The 12,636-nt window shown below is 49.3% G+C and overlaps 1 protein-coding gene across 2 annotated transcripts in view; it reads left to right on the top strand.

The window, feature by feature from the left end:
• Nucleotides 1-12,636, top strand: part of Rin3 (Ras and Rab interactor 3) — a 110,762-nt gene that overhangs the window by 14,502 nt on the left and 83,624 nt on the right. The gene's annotated exons all lie outside the window — the stretch shown is intronic.

The following is a 12,636-nucleotide window of genomic DNA, read 5'->3' as shown; positions in this document are numbered from 1 at the left end:
TTTCGTACAAAAATACACAGTTAGGCAAGTAGCAAGTACGTCTGGCTATTTTTTCTTTCACTTTGTGTGTGTGTGTGTGTGTGTATGTGTGTGTGTGTGTGTATCTGTCTGTATGTCTGTCTGCATGTGATGTGTGGTGTGTATGTCTATGTATGGTGTGTGTGTGTGTGTGTGTATGTCTGTGTGTGCACACATCACCTATGTGTGCTCTGTATGTGGAGATCTAAGGACAGCCTTGGGCTTGGGAGCTTCTGTTTTTGGCTTGAGACAGGGTCTCTCACTGGTCTGAAATTTCACCAAGTGGGCTAAACCAGCTGGCCAGTGAGCTCCAGGGATGGCATCTCCATCTCCCACCTCTGAGATTGCAAGCATGTGCCGCTGTGCCCAGCTTCTTAGGTGGGTTCTAGAGATAGAAGTCAGAGTCTGCCGTTCTTTGAGGTCAACTCTTTACTGACAGAGCTTCTCAGCGAGCTTCTCAGCCCTATTCGTCTGTCTTCGTAGACTGTTACTTTCTGGTAACAACAGTGAGTATTAATAAAACATAAAAATACAGTCTGTGCAGAAAAGTCTAAAGGAGACAGAGATCTCTGTGTCTTGACGTGAAGAAATCCATGGTGCCCAGTGCCGTCCCCATGTAGAGCCAGGGCCAGGTTCCCCTCTCCCACTCTGGGGGGAGGGGTGCTGTGTCTGTCTTCATGGTTATCCCTACAAGGGCCATTCAGATTTTTCAGCCTTTCCCTCTGCATCCTCTTCCTCCATTCTCAACACCTCCGCCACTCCGTCCGACAGAGAAACTCAGGACATACTGTTCTGTCCTTTGTCACTAACCACTTCCGGTCACCCTTTCCATATCAGTACACAGCCTCCTCTTTTTTTTTTTCAGTTGCATAGTTTGTCCTTCATTTTCCTGATCCCTTATCAATGGACACAGAGGTTGTTTCCAGCCGTGTCTCCTGTGTAGACAAAGCCCCGGTGGCTCCAGGGAACACTGGTTGTTTCAGGAATCATGTTGCATGTGGCAGCGCTATCTGCAAAGATGACTCTCCTCAGCTGTGGGGTCAAAGGGCATGCACGCCTACAATTGTGATATAAGTTAAAAGTTACCCTCCATAGGAGCTGTACTACCCAATGTTCCGGCCAGCTAAATGTCCCTTGGGAACTTTTTAATGGCTCTGTATTCTTTCAGTGTTTGTACTAAGTTCAGCATCTAAAGTTGCTTTCTCTGTAGGTCAAGGATGGATGGATATTGCCAGTTGCTTGTAATGCCAATGTGTCTTTATCTGCTATTCTTTTTTTCTCCTCCACCCCTGCTCTGTGCTGGGCCTGGGCCATAGACATCCTTAGCACCAAACACAGATAGGAAAGGAGAGAGGATCTTCATGGGTGAGGGTGTGACACCTTCACTGTTTGATTTTTCCTGTTTTCCTCAACTGTGAATCCTGCCCCCAGAAAACACCTGCATTCTCAAGAGATCTCCTTGAGGTAGGTTCTAAAACAAAACGGCCTACTACAGATACGCTTAGCCCAAAGAGGGCCAAGCCCTGAGTGGGACTGCATGGTGCAGCTCAGCCACACATGGGGACTCCTCCTAAGGAGAACTTGGCTTGCTTGGAGTTTCCAGCCACCTCTGGTATATCCCCAACCCATAGCGTAGTCACGTGACGATTCAAAATCAGAAAGGACAGCTGGGTGCCCTGGAAGGTCCTCCCTCTCTCCACTACCAGCTTTCTGTCCCCTCTGGTCACCTCGTGGCCACCTTTCTCTCTGTCTCTGCACAGGTATCCTGAGATCGCCCTGATATGAATGTTCAACACATGTGCCCAGAGCTTGTCCCTGCCACGGGGACTTGGGTCCTGTGCCTTTGAGGCTTTTAGCTTCAGCTGGCCAGTGCATGGGTCGCTGAACCCTGCCCTCTCCTTTCCTTCTCCATGTCTAGTGATGCCTCTGGGTGTCTCTTTGGGGCGGGTGCAGGACACCCACTGCTCTTTGCTTTAATGGTTTATTTCTAGTTATGTGTATAGGCATGTGTCTATGTGTAGGTATATGCACGTATGAGTGCTGGTACCTAAAGAGGTGTCAGGTTCCCTGGAATTGGAGTTACAGCTGGTTATGAGCCACCCAGTGTGGGTGCTTGGAACAAACTGCAAGAACAGTACACGCTTTAATAATGGAGCCATCTCTCATCTGCCAGCAGCAATGCTTACTTCAAAAGTATTGTGATCAGCCTAGAATGAGCAGGTCTGTAGCAGAGCTGAATCAATATAATGGATGGATAGGATGGATGGATCAGCGGTTGTACCAACATTATCGGGCTTTGTTTTCACTGAAGCACAGCCTCAAGCTCTTAGAACCAGCATATAAAGTGCTAAGGCTCTCACCCCCACTTAAATACATGTATAGAGAGGCAAAGACAGGAGCAGTCACTGGGACGCTTTCTGCAGGCTACCTGGTTTGCAAGCTCATGCCTTCGGCAAGTTAGTTTTGTATCAGTTTCACACCTCCTCTAACAAAGCCACACCTCCTAATCCTTCCCAAATGGTTCCACCAACTGGGGACCAAGTATTCAAATACATGAAGCTATAGGAGCCATTCTCATTAACAAAAAAATAAAAAACAAACCCACACAGCCTCCATCAAAGTGACCTGTAGACAAGCCTATGTAGCATTTTATTGATCAGTGATTAATGTGCGAGGCCCCAACTCACTGTGGGTGGTGCCACCCCTAGGCAGGTGGTTCTGGGGTATATAAGACAGCAGGCTGAGCAAGCCAGGGGGAGCAAGCCAGTAAGCAAGTAGCTTTCCTCCATGGCTTCTGCCTCTGCTCCTTTTTTAGTTCCTGCCCTGACTTCCCTCAATGGTGGGCTGTAATCTGGACCTGTAAGTCAGATAAGCCATTTCCTCCCCCAAGATGGTTTCGGTCAGTGTTTTATCACAGCAATAGAAAGCAAACAAGACCACACCCTGAGCACCAGGCAACCCAGCCCTTGTCATACCAATGGCTAAGAACCAGGACAATCACCTGCAAACTAGGACCTGATGGGAGTATACAGTCCCACCCATAGTGAAGAGAAGCAGCCAGGGACAGAGACATAGAGAGTATAACACTGTGAGCAAGTCAGAGCATCTGAGAAACAGGGTTAGAGTTGGCCTGTCATGGTAGGGGCTGCCATTGGAAGAGCCTGGGCACCGAAACCATTGCCTCTGTGGCCTTCGTGGGGCCCATGTGAGGGGTGAGTTTGAGTCCAAAGGGAACGCTGGAATCCATGGTAGATTCAGGAAGGCAGGGCTGGGAACAGGGCTGGGACTACTGACTTAAGAGAGACAAAGGCCTCTGCAGGCAGACATAAAAAGCTTGAAGGCTTCTGACTTGCCAGACCCCTTGATGTGGGCTGTGACGCATGAACTGAGGTGACCTGGTCTGCTCTCTTTATTTCCGGGGGCCGGAAGACCTGCTTGAGTTGACTTCCCCTCTGAGGCTGTGGGCAGCCTGCAGAATTGGTCAGTGCTGGGCACAACTGTGGAGGGTCTATCTTATCATACAAGTCTTTCAGTGTTAGGAGAAGGAAAAATCCGTAAAACATGGGGTCTGCTCATTGTCCTTGAAATCCCACGTGCCTGTGGGTACTGGCCTGCACCTCTAACAGTCATTCCAAGCAGGAAATGGGCGGCCTGTGTCTATGGAAGAGGTCTGAATCCAGCTACTTCTCCTCTGTCCCACAGGCCCTGGAGCTCTGCTTTGGGTCCTGTGTCTTTACAGCTTGGGCCAGCCCAGGAAAGAGGCAGCAGCTGGGGCTGAGCTGTGCACACTCAGGGAAAAGGATCTGGCAGAAGAGACAAGGCTGTCCTGGCCGCCTGCCTTTTCTGTGCTCTCTTCTGGGGCAGGGCCAGCCAAGCTAGAAAGAGAAGCCTTCAAAGGCCCACAGCCAAGGGTCAGATGAGACACAGAGACATGGAATTCGCAGGGCTGGAAGGACCTTAGTCTTTGGCCTGAGAGAGGCCCAGTCAGTATATAGAGCAGCAGGCACAGCTGTTCTCCCATGTGGAGCACCCCACAGACATTACTAGTTGATCCCCACGTTCTTGTTCTGTGGTACACTGGCGTAACTCTCTGAGCACTGCCAAGCAGCTGGAGTTCATGTGGGAAGAGTCAACCTACCAGGCATCTGAGGTTAAGCACAAACGTCTCCTTTTCCCGAAGATGTTGCTGAATAGAGAGAGGGGAGGGGTAATGTCTGGTCCACGATCAGACTCCATGCCCAATGCCACACCCGTTCTGCCAACAATGGCATTTGTTCTGAACCACTTGATTCATGAGTCCTTGTCTTCCTTCATGTCTACAACGTAATGTCACCCACAGACAAATTAATTTGCTGCAATTTCCGCAATTATTAGTGATCTATAGGAAACTGATTCTTGCCACCTTAGGTCTTGTTAGCAAGAGTTGCATGGATACCTAGAATGTGGTCTGTCCATAGAAAGCAATGTGGTCTGTGGATAAGAAATAAAAGGTTGCCGAGTGGTGATGGAGCACGCCTTTAATCCCAGCACTAGGGAGGCAGAGGCAGGCGGATCTCTGTGAGTTTAAGGCCATCCTGAGCTACAGAGTGAGTTCCAGGACAGGATCCAAAGCTAAACAGAGAAACCCTGCCAAAAAAAAAAAAAGGAAAGAAAAAGAAAAAAGAAAGAAAAGTTGATTCAGAAGCCCTGGTAGACTCTGCTAGTCACCACACTCAGGCGGGTGGACCTCGAGAATGTTCAGCAAAGTGGAAGAAACTGAACAGTGCCCAGGTCCACTTACAGGAAATACCTAGGAGAGGCGAGTCGGTAAAGAGAAAGCGCAAATGAGTGGAAGCTGGTGACGGGGGATGGGGACTGGCTGGTGACTAAAATATCCTAAGACAGCTGCACAGCTGTGACAATATTAAAAACCATAGAGTTGGACCCTTTAAGAACGATTCCAAAAGAGACTGATTGGTCAGCATATTTCTCGAGGTGGTGTGTGCCAGCCTGCGGCTCGTTGTCTGTCTGGAAGAGGCAGCGGACAGATGTTCCCACTGAGTGCTGTTCAGCCCGGATGGCACAAGATCCTAAGTGGGAGGTACACATTCTGTCATCACGAAGTCGTTGGGGGAGGGCTGTATAGGGGCAGGAGGTTGTCACCACAGCCCTGCAAAGTGCAGGAGAAGCAGAGTCTCTCAATGAATCTAGAGCTTAGCGATTGGCTAGACTGACTGGCCAATAAAACCTGATCCTCAGCACTGGGATTGCTGGTGCACATTGCCACCCCCAGCTCAGTCCTCATGCCCTCACCCCGTCCCCCTCCGTCCCAGTCCTGCCTGTTGTCCCCTCAGCCTCGCCTCCCCCCTGACACTGGTCCGGGGACCTCATCACATTTAGCGGTTGTCATTTGCTTCATCCGTGATGGCCTGAGTTCTCGCCTGTGCTGTCTCCGTTAGTTCTTCACTCAGCACTAAGGCAGGTGGTATAGTCTCCTGGTTATACCAAGACTGTGAGGCTCGCAGGGTGCAGTAGCCTCAGAAGGAGGGTCTATCTTCCCTGGGACTGTGGCCTGCCTTATGCTACTGTGAATATCCTAAGTCCAGGACGTCAGGTCTGATGGCCCTCGGTATCTGCTGCTGCTCTTTGACCCAAGCCCTGTAGCTGTCACAGGAGAGAGGAACAATCCCCAATGGCCTTCTCGGGTTTCTGCCATGATGTCCTAGAGATGGCTGCCCAAGCTGCCCCCTAAAAATGCGCTGGACTCCAAATCTCTGGGTGGCCATGGACTGCCCCCCAGGCTGGGATCTCCAATTCCTTCCTAACATGGATGTGCAGGCTTCTGACCTGACTTCAGAGCTCTGAGGAGGCAAAGCACAGATGTCAGCCACATGGCAACTGAGGATAGCGGCTGCTATCAGGCTACCCAGGAAGGTGGTGAGACCCTGCCCCCCCCCCCTCCGCTCCATCTGATGGGGTGAAGGGCTGTGCCGGCAGGAGGAAAAGACTACCTTCCCCGGCACCTCAGAGAAGGAGCGCCAGCATATGGGCTTTTTGCTTTTTCAAACAAACGTTGGAGCGCAGGGCTGGCGAGGTGGCGCAGCAGATGAAACACTTTGCTGCCAAGCCTGCCGGCTTTAACTTTGAGCACCAGGCCCCACGTGATAAAAATAAAGAACCAACCAAACTCTCACAAGTTCGCCTCTGACCTCCACACTGTTGGAGCAGATGGGATCCACATCCACACACAATAAATAAACATAATTTAAAATTTTAAACTATTCCAAGAAGCCTACAGAAAACTCAGCGATACCCTGTGTAGCTACAATCCAGCTGTGCCATTCCATCGGGTTACCATATTTGCCTTGTCTTTCTTTTTAGTGGTCTTAGAACTCTGGTTGAAGGTTCCCTCACCTCTACCAGGGAGTACCCTCACCCCCATCCCTTGCCAGAAAATTCCTTTACCTTACATACACAGGGAGCACTCTCACCCCCTGGGCCAGGGAGCACCCTTCCCCCCTCACTAGGGAGTACCCCCACCAGGGAGTACCCTTACCCACATGGGTGAACTGTGGCCACAGAGGAGACACACAGCTGTTGTGAATGCTTTTGGCCTCGGCATGCAGTTTGCTTATTGCTCTCCGAATTCTGGTGTTTTCATTTGTTTGATTTTAGGACTTTCTCTTTGGGCTTCATTCCAGGCTCCTGGGGTAACTGCAGGAACAGAACAAAGAATTCCTGTGGCAGCTCCTCTCTTACGGATGTGAACACTGTGTCTCCCTCCTCCTCCCCTCTGCTTTTCCCTGACTCAGCAGAGCACTAGATTTCTCAGGCCTTGTTTGTTTTGTTGTTTGTAACGGCGTAAACGAATGCAGACAGATTGTAAAAATATATACAGCTTTAATGGAGAAATAGACTTACAGAACCACCGTTCCCGCGGAGACCAGGAAAGCAGAAGCAAGCGCTGCGAGCACGCTCGCCCCAGAGATGCAATGGGAAATGAACACCAACTCAGTCTTCAGGCTTCTGAGATTCTGTGCATTGGGTGGTGTCAGTTGCCTTGTGACAGCTGAGGGCTGGAAGTTTATCTGTTCATTTCTTATAGACTGGCACTGTGTGGGGGATGCCCATGGTATGCGCAGGCATGGTACATGTGAGCAGGTGATATGTATTCTTGTGTGCATCTATGCATGTTAACATGGAGGCCAGATTTTGATGCTGAGGTCTTTCTCCACCATTCACTGCCTTATTTTTTGAGAACGGATCTGTCACTGAACCTGGGGCTTGCCATTTTGGTTAGACAGCTGACCAGCCAGCTCCAAGGATCCTCCCATCTCTGTCCCTCCCTCCAGCACTAGGCTACAGGCATGTGTTCTCACACTTGCCTCTTATATGTGTGCTGGGGATCTGAACTCAGGTCCCCCTGCCTCCACAAAAGGCGTGTTACCTACAGCCGGCATTCTACCCTGGAATCCGCTTTCCTGGTACATGCTGCCGCAGCGGTGGCCTTTGTCACCATCTCTAGCAGAGGAGGTGCTGGGAAGTGTGAGTGATGGTGTCTCATCTCTCAGATCTGACAGACTGTCATGTGAGCGGGCACAACCTTCGGCTCCGTGGAGCAGATGAGGAAACTGTTGGTTTAAGATGATTTTCATCACAGAAGCAATGTGTAATCATAATGATTCAAGCATATCTCAGAACTGTCTATAGTGACGCCTTGAGTGCCCATCTGGAAATTATTCCTTGTGCATATTTATGTGTTTCTGTATGTATCTGTTCCCAAATAAGATTTTTTTAAAAAGATTATTGAATTTTCTTTGTCAGCTACTACAAGGATATGCAAATGTAGAACTTAAAAAAAATCACCTTTTTCTAAAGTTAAAGGTTTTAACTTGTTAAAAAAAAAACCTATTTTTATTGCAATGATCCTTTAATTACTTATTGTCTGTGGGGGTCTGTGTACCATGAGGTGTGTGTGGAGGTCAGGGGACAAGCTGTAAGGGTCAGTTCTTTCGTTCTACCATGTGGGTCCTGGGGACCAAACACAGACCTTCAGACTTGGCAGCAAGCCCTTTTACTCACTGAGCCATCTCGACCCAATTTTGGGGAACGTTTTAGTGCAATAGTTAGAAACAGATTCCAGAGCCTGACCCCAGGAGGTTTCATCTTAGGACCCTTACCTTGATTCTGCCTGGCAAGACCCTTTCTCCAAGTCTCTACATGGGTACTGGGGTTGAGATTTAGACTCTCTTTTGGGAACACAATTCAGCCCGTTACAGCAGTCATGAGGGTGGCAGAGCTCACATCACCTCTGTGAAGCTCTTCCTGCCTCCTCTGCTTCCTTGGAGCCCTGTGCAGAGTATCTGGGCTTTGCCGGAAGGTATACTAACAGGTGGAGTGCATGGCTTTTTCCTGGTCCTCCCATCTCTCAAACCCTCCAGTTTCTATCCAAGACTGCACAAGAGGTCTCAGTTCTCCCAGTAAAGCTTCCAGGAGCTCACCAGGCAGCCAAAGCCCCTGGCTCTTGGCCGGGAAACTTCTGTGCTCTCTTCCAGGTGGGTGGCAGTTAGCCAGAGCCCAGGCTGCCATCCCACTGCTCTGACCCCCACAGGGTTTCTGAATTCTTCCCACTTAGATTCATTAGGCCTGTGACAGAGCCCAGACCTTCCTCACTGTTCCAGGAGCCTGCTCTCTCCATCCTTCCAGACCAGAGCTGCTCAGCACATCCCAGAGAAACTGGGTGCTGAGGGGCACTGTGGACTTCTCTGGAAACTGACCGCAAGCACATGAGGCAGCAGAGTGTCCCTGGACAGCTGTGGGAGGGGAAGGCTGTGAAGCCACTGGAGCCATTGCTTGAGCCTTGCACCCAAAGAACATCTACTTGGAGGGCTTCTGTTTGTGGCAAAGCTCCTGTAAACCCTGGCCTATATCCTTTCTGCTGTCAACTCTGTTCATGATGGCCCTGTCACTGTTACATGTCACGCCTCCTTGCTTCTTTATCTACGATCAAAGATTTCAGGGTACAGCGGCCTCAGCATCTACTGTCAGGAGGGAGGGCGTGGGTGTCAGAGTCTCTGCTCTGCCAACCGATGACGGGCACAGTGCCAAGAGGGTTCAGCCACTGTCACTGACAGCAGGAGTCACAGGCAAAGCTCAGAGTGGGCCAGCTCAGTGTGTGAGATCATGCCTCCTGCCTATCCCCTGTGGACAGTTGAGAATCCAGGTTTCCCGTGTCATCTGTCTTTAGCTATGACAGATACCATGTGGTTTTTTGGTTTCTGTCACTCTTCCAACCTCGTATGAAGTCTACACCTCCCTGTCTTACAGAATTCTCTAGACCAAAAAACAAACAAACAAACAAAAACTAAGGACTCTGAGAGCCAGCCTCTGTCCTGTTCATGCTCAGCATGGACCTAGAGAGGCCTCAAGGAGCTGACTTGCCTTGTAAGCATCTTTGGATCCTGCGTTGAGCTGATCCACGGTGCTTGTCACTGCCAGCCATGGGGACTACCCAGCCTTGCCTGTCTGTCCACCAGCTGTCCTTCTGGCATGAGAAGAGTTCTCCCTGAGATTTGTTTCTTGGTCAAGAAACTTGGGTTCTCATGGCAACTGTGTCTGTGTTCATGTCAGGCTGCATGTTTCCTGTACATTTGAACTCATGGGTTGCCCCCCAGGACCAGATGTGAGCAACACACAGATGTGAGCACCATTCACTCCAGCCAAATGTGCAGAGTCCTCATACCCAGTCCACACAGTGGGAGATGGTAGCAGGAAGACAATGAGGAGCCCAGGCATAGGAACCCAATCGCTAGCTCTGCTGGATTACAGGTAAACACTGCTCCATCTTCAGCAGACTCTGCATCAGACTGGCACAGTAACTCCTGCAAAGCAAGGACATATTTTTTTTTTAAGGTAATTAAACTGAAGCCCAGAGAGGTAAGATAAGGAGCCTAAAGTCACACAGCCTGATTTCCGATCTGGGCTTCTAGTATAGCAATTGGACTTCATCTGAATGGCCTTCACAGGATGTGAAGAATTTTATCTCAGTTTCCTGGAAAAGTAAAGTTACATGTTAGACATGCAAAAGAGCAGATTTTGCAGTGAACAGTCATATCTACCACGTACCCTTAATGTTTTTCTCTGTTTACATTATTGCATGCCTTCATATATCTGTAAATTCACTTTATTTTTGAGCATTCCAGAGGAAATTCTAGACCTCCCGGAATACATTAGCATATGAGGTGTTACCTACAGAGCTCAGTATTAGGTTACAGTTCTTTGCTGCTTTAGTACAAAATGGATATGAGCAAAGTAAACACACAAGTGTAAGTATACATGTGTTTGGACTTCACATTGATTCATGGGATCTGTTTTCTTTTGCCCCTGGCTTTGATTTAGTGTGGGCATTTGTGATTGGCCATGTGGTTTTTCATCAGTGGGTCTCTTTATTGCTAACTGTTCCCTTGTGTGGGAGTCCAGCCTCTTCATCCTCCTCCCATTGTTGAGTACCTGAGCCAGTTTAGAGTTACTGCAAGCTAAGCTGTTGTGACCATTTCCTTGCCCATCTTCTTACGGATGTGGGCTTTCGTTCCTTCGGGGAACGTGCTAAGGAGTGGGACCTGCCATGGAGCCCGTGTGTTCAGGTTATGACAACTTGTCCTGTCATCTTCGAAAGTGGTTGTCCCAATTTGCATTTATACCAGCAAACCTGAGAGCCTTCTGGTACCTGAGCCACCCTCAGCAAAAGGGGTGGGAGTGGCCCTTATGTCAATCTCGTTGTGCTATAGTATTACCTTGTGCTTTTAATTCACATGTCTCTAATAACGAAGGATTTTTAGCACCTTCTCACCTGCCTACCGGTTCACACACGTTGTCTTTGGAGAATCTGTTCAAAGCTTTTGACTTCCCTTTTTAATTGACTTGCTTGTTACTCATGAAGTATGTGTTTTGCAAATATCTCCCTCCAGATCAACAGGCAGAGGCATGTGCATGTGTCTGTGTGTGCATGTGTCTGTGTGTGCATGCATAGGGCCACGTGTGTGTGCATGCGTCTGTGTGTGCATGTATCTGTGTGTGCATGTGTCTGTGTGTGCATGTGTTTGTGTGTGCATGCATAGGGCCACGTGTGTATGCATGCGTCTGTGTGTGCATGTATCTGTGTGTGCATGTGTCTGTGTGTGCATGCGTAGGTCCACGTGTGTGTGCATGCATCTGTGTGTGCATGTATCTGTGTGTGCATGTGTCTGTGTGTGCATGCATAGGTCCATGTGTGTGTGCATGCATCTGTGTGTGCATGTGTCTGTGTGTGCATGTGTAGGTCCGCATGTGTGTGCATGTGTCTGTGTGTGCATGTGTCTGTGTGTGCATGCGTCTGTGTGTGCATGTGTCTGTGTGTGCATGTATCTGTGTGTGCATGCATAGGTCCATGTGTGTGTGCATGCATCTGGGTGTGCATGCATCTGTGTGTGCATGCGTCTGTGTGTGCATGCATAGGTCCATGTGTGTATGCATGCGTCTGTGTGTGCATGTGTCTGTGTGTGCATGCGTAGGTCCACGTGTGTGTGGAGGGAGAGGACAAGCTCGGGTGTTGTTCTTCTAGCACCTTCCATCCTGTTTTTTGAGTCAGGGGCTTGTGGTTTGAATACGAATGGCTCCCGTGGGCTCAAATATTTGTCAAGCTTAGTCATCATGGAGTGACACTACTTGAGAAGAATTAGGAGGTGTGGTCTTATTGGAGTGTGTGTGGCCTTGTTGGAGGAAGTGCGTCACTGGGGAAGAGGGTGAGCTTTGAGTTTTCAAAAGCCCAAGCCAGGCTCAGTGCTGCCTGTGGATCCACATGTAGAACTCTCAGCTACTCCTCCTGTACCATGTCTGCCTGCATGCCAACATACTTCCTGCCGTGATGACAATGGACTGAGCCTCTGAAACTGCAAGCAAGCCCTAATTAAATGCTTTCCTTCATGAGAGTATCTGTGGTCATGGTGTCTCATCACAGCAACAGTAACCCTAAGACACTAGATCTCTCACTAGCCTGAAACTTGCCAAGGAGGCTCGGCCACACGGCGAGCAAGGCCCAGACATCCGCCTGCCTCTGCCTCCTCAGTACTAGGACTGCAGTGTGTACCATCATGCCCAGCTTTTTCTGTGGGTTCTGGGTATCAAACTCAGATTGGTGCTTGCCTGGCTGATGCTTTACCTCCAATCAGACCTGGGTAGAAGTTTTCAACTCTAATTCAACTATTTTTTTAACAATAGTTTTTCCAACATTTTGTCTCATACTTTTGCTTGTCAGCTGGAGTGAATCAAATTCCAGTGGGAACTATAGGCAGACAGGCAGTTCAAGCAGGAGACTGGAGGATATGCAGGTTCCATGCAGTTGATGGACAGCTGCCTTTCGGGGATTCCTTTCAGGATGAGAATGCCTTGGATATTAGGGCACTGGCCTGAATCCTTTAGGAAGTGGGAGCCGCAGAAGCTTTTAGAGCAAAGAAGCATAACATGAGGTTCCCATGACTCAAGTTAGAGTCTAGAACAGTTTCCACTTGGTCTCCGGAGAGCATCAGCCTGCAGCTCACGATGCCGTGAGGACTATGGAAAAAGGGAGTACATCTGCCTCTGTCTGCAAAGATGGCAGACTTA

The sequence above is a fragment of the Microtus pennsylvanicus genome, chromosome 14 (assembly GCF_037038515.1).
Source record: "Microtus pennsylvanicus isolate mMicPen1 chromosome 14, mMicPen1.hap1, whole genome shotgun sequence".
NCBI classification, from domain to species: Eukaryota; Metazoa; Chordata; class Mammalia; order Rodentia; family Cricetidae; genus Microtus; species Microtus pennsylvanicus.
This window is presented reverse-complemented; position numbering and strand designations above follow the sequence as displayed.